Below are 2,870 nucleotides of genomic sequence, written 5' to 3'. Positions count from 1 at the left end.
CACGGCGGCGCCGCCGAGGCGGGGACGGGGACCGCGGCGCTGAGCCTGCCGCAGCCCCCCTGCCCGCCCGGGAGCCGGCGGTGCGGCTACCGCCGTGAGGAGCGGGGCGGCGGGATGGCGGCGGCCGTGCCCCTGCCTGGAGTCCGGAGTGACCCCAGCAGCCGCTGCCGGCCCGTCGCCAGCTGAAGCGATGGGCTGAGGTTCTGTCTTCCCGCCAGAGCGGGGCCACCAGCCCCGGGGCCCAGCGGGCCAAGCGCGTGGCCTGTGGCTGGCCTTTGCCGGGCCCGTGTCCCCGAAGGCGGCCGCGGAGCTGCGGGGCGCCTGCTGGCCTTGCTCCGGCCGCCTTTCCGAAGAGAGGGCCACGCGTGCCGCCCGTGGCCCAGTGGCGAGGCCGGACCCCCGGGCAGGGTTGGACCCTCAGCGCGGCACCAGGCCCGACTAACGGCGTCCCACTGTCCTCACGCTCCTCAAACAGGCGTCGGGAACCGGAGTGGGATGCGGTGTGCTTGTATGTAAGATACAAAACGCACTTCACGTGTTTTCAAGTGTCTCCAGTCCACTCTACGCTCGTAATGCAACATGACAATTTGTCAGATGGTGTTGATGAGCTTTGGGTCTTCAGCGGTGCCTTTACTGGTCTTGTCATTAACTGTTTTATAGCAAAAACATAGCAGTGCTCTTCGTGTAATTAAATCTGGTGCAAGTAAAAAGTGAACAGAGCACCTTGTGAAGCGTAAATTTGAATTAATACTTAAGTCTTTATGATGCAGCAACATCATTTAAGATTATTCAAGATCGAGTATTTAAAGCAAGTCAATATGGACTGTTTTACGTTTTCCTAGAGTTTTACAGTTAATATTCTCATAATTGGAATATTAACAAACTCATGCTTTGGGACTTTTTCCCTCTTTGCAAAACTTGACGTATTTTTAAGAAATTCTAGCCCGTGACAGTTTATTCCTGGTTGTACATGACTATTTTTATGTGGTAGCTTTCACTCCCCCATATTCCTTGTGACCTACACCGCAGCCTATATAATTAAATCCTCACAAGAGCTTGATAGAGTAGTCAGCAATAACATCTCTGTTCTCTAAGTGTGATCAAATGTCTCAGCTAAATCTCAGAGGGAGTCAAGTGGGGACAGGATTTAACAGTCCTTTTTTGTTCTTGATTAGGTTTTTTAAAAGAATTATTTTTCTTAAGTGGGTTGTGTTGAGCTCTTTAAATGTTAAAGTTCAAAGCTGGTACAGAACAGAAAAAGAGATTCTGATAAGTTCCTCTCTTTAGAATGACGCTAGTCAGAATTTATGACTGAAATTTTCCCAATGTTTCAGCTGTTCATCAGTGCTGAGGAAAGGAAGATGTCGTCTGTCAAGCTATTGCTGTACCAGAAAGTGTCCTTTGGTGAAAATTGCTTCACTTCAATTGTCTGCAGTGCTGCAGTGAGTGAAGAAGTTCCTACATTAATGTACCACCGGTACCATTAGCTTTTTTTTTGAGATGAAGAAAGCTAAATTAATATTAGGTCATTGAAAGCTGGAAAAATAAGACTTGCAAAATGAAAGCATGCAGTTGTGAGGAAGGCAAATCTCCAAACGCGGATGGAGTATAAGGTGAGTTGGAAGCATCTGGTGAAATGCAAAACTATAGTGGCATGTAAATTAACAACCTATAAACATTTTTAAGTACATTTTGCTGCAAGGGATACAAGAAGAAATTCAGCACAGTTGAGTTGTGCTGGTGGTGTCCAGCTCACCATATTTATAAGAATAGTTATTTGATTTTGGTTTATATTTCCTGTATTTACCATTTAATAGTAGCCCTATGGATTTTCTCTGCAATGTAGTGTTCTTGCTGCTTTTAAGTATGTAAAAAAAGGCCATTGAATACTTTTCAAGCACAGGCTGTCAGTCCGCCAAGAGATCAGCATAAAGAAGGTTTCCTGTTCAGGGGAAAAATGTGGAGCAGCTGCACAGTTCTGCTCCATGCCACGTACCCTGCTCAGCGCAGGAGCCAGGACAACCAAAGGCCCTGGGGCCGGCATCCTGGGTGGCACAAACAGGGGCATGGCCAGGAGATCAAGGGGGTGATGAGTCTATTCTGCTCAGCACGTCTTAGATCACATCCAGATACCATGTCCAGTTTTTGGCTCCTAGTACGGGAAGGGCATGGGCAAACTGGACCAAGGTCAGGGAGGCGCCAAGGTGGTTGGGTCTGGAGCACTCGCTCTGAGAGGAGAGGCCATGGGAGTGGGGATTGCCCAGCCTGGGGCAGAGACCCCCACACCACCAACCCCTTCCTATGGGGTGTTGAGAACAGGGAGCCAGGCTTTTCTCTGTGTTGCAAGGGAGCAAGGTGAGAGGCGACAATAAACTAAGACAAGAGAGGTTTGGACTGAATGCAGGGAAAACCTGTCCTCCGTGAGGACACTCAAACAGCAGCACAGTTTATTCAGTGAGGTTGTGCCATCTCCGTTCTTGGAGGTTTTCAAGACCCACCTGGTTCAAGCTCTCAGCAACCTGGTTTGACCCCAGAGCTGACCTGCTCTGAGCAGGACGTTGGACAGGAACCTCCTGAGGTCACCTCCAGCTGGCGTTACCCCGTCATTCTTGTGATCCTGCACTCACAGTGCAGACAAGAAAGCCTGAGATATGGATAATATTGTATTTCAAACCTTTGTGTTTGTGAGCACTTTTGTTCTTTGCAGCTTTCTCTGCAGCAGGTAGAAAAACCATGCAGCATGGTAGCTGAAAAAGCTTTCATCAGCTTGTGGTTTCCACTATTCCTGGTGTAATGGAAACATTTCTTCTGCTTCTTACAGCAGCAAAGTAATTGTAAAGAACAGAGATATGCTGTTTCCATGTCCTCCT

Source organism: Falco rusticolus, chromosome 11 (assembly GCF_015220075.1).
Source record: "Falco rusticolus isolate bFalRus1 chromosome 11, bFalRus1.pri, whole genome shotgun sequence".
Classification (NCBI taxonomy): domain Eukaryota; kingdom Metazoa; phylum Chordata; class Aves; order Falconiformes; family Falconidae; genus Falco; species Falco rusticolus.
This window is presented reverse-complemented; position numbering follows the sequence as displayed.